Source organism: Penaeus monodon, chromosome 28, assembly GCF_015228065.2.
Source record: "Penaeus monodon isolate SGIC_2016 chromosome 28, NSTDA_Pmon_1, whole genome shotgun sequence".
NCBI lineage: Eukaryota > Metazoa > Arthropoda > Malacostraca > Decapoda > Penaeidae > Penaeus > Penaeus monodon.
In genome coordinates this window covers 38,730,302-38,731,683 of record NC_051413.1, presented here as the reverse complement: position 1 = coordinate 38,731,683, position 1,382 = coordinate 38,730,302, and the positions used below count along the sequence as shown (strand labels likewise).

At 37.8% G+C, this 1,382-nt stretch overlaps 1 protein-coding gene across 1 annotated transcript in view; it reads left to right on the top strand.

Annotated features, from left to right (window-relative positions):
- Positions 1-1,377, top strand: part of LOC119591574 — a gene marked incomplete in the record, with an annotated part of 18,606 nt that extends 17,229 nt beyond the window's left edge. Inside the window, 1 exon segment of the mRNA XM_037940336.1 lies at positions 1-1,377.
- Between the last annotated feature and the right edge of the window lie 5 nt (positions 1,378-1,382).

The window sequence follows — 1,382 nt, the reverse complement described above, 5'->3', positions numbered from 1 at the left end:
CCTACAGATATGCCAACCCTTGCACACGCAGCATCAAGGCAATTCATTTCGCGCACCAACCTGCTTCTCAGCAAACAGTCTGCGAGGCCTCATTCCTGTATCAGTTTTCTCCTGCGGGAGTTTACATTGTCTCTTTCTATGAGCAATTCGACCTTTATCTCGGGTCAGGAAAGCAGAAACACGGCCCCAGAAACGAGCCTATTCGATTTCATACAAACTGTAAGGCAATCTTCAGGTTTAAAAAAGATACTAACTCATCCCCCAGGAATTTTTTTTTAGAGAGGAGACAAAGACGGAAATGATATAATTAGGAAACACTGGAAGGTGTATATTGTCTTAATATGACTAATTGTTACAAATGGGTAATACAGGAAAGGTTAAATGATGTGATAAATCATATCTCACCAAAAAAATAGGAGAAGATAATGATTCTTCCATAAGATATCCTTTTTAGGAATGTCATAGATTCGGTTTCTTTGTTGACTAAATGTAGCTCTGCCTTTCATCTCTCTTCATTGCCTTCCAAACTAACTACAGGAACAACACACCCCTTCATTCTCAAACGACCAACACCGCCTTTGGCAGTCATTCCACACGTACACTTCTAACAAGTATAGCACAGCCTGGAATACTATTCTTTGTTGTTGTTTTTTCTATTTGGAAAATTATATTCTTGTTGAACATGCGATGAGAGCAAACAGTATTTAGTTTCACCATACCCAGGACCTCACACTGCGAATATTCGGTGCCTCGTCACCCTGTGAGTTGATTTCTCATTCTTCGTCGACCTGGCATTGTAAAACAGTGTTTTAATTCATGGATATCAATCACGAGCTAAATGTTTATACCTTGCGATTTTGTGCAGTATGTGAGGTAATGATGACTGGTCATAGAATCATCCTTTATGAAGGAACAACCTTAGTCTTGTTTCGTATATTAAACTTCTCTTGTGTAAAGTGATTTGTTCTGACAAACTGGAGGTTTGTATATATCTATGCTCTTTATCTGTTTCTTACTTTTTTATTGGAATTATGTGGATTGAATTTGTAAGATATAATTTTTGTTGGTACCGCAAGGTTGAATGCTGGATCTATCTGTATATGTATAGGCTGTTTCAATTTTGTTAAAATCTTGATATCCATAATGGGATGCTCTATCTTTGTATAAGAATTTAGAATTTGATATGTAGAATGATATTTGTTAATTGTTTCGTGAATCACAAGCTCCTGTTCCAAAGCATAGTGTAAATACGCCCTTGTTACTTATTTTACTGATACGTCCTTCTATTTCTGTGTGTTTTGGCATATGGAGGCAATTGCGCCTTTCTTTCTTTTGACGTATCTTTCTGTCTACGCACACTCTCTCACACACGCGCGCGCGCA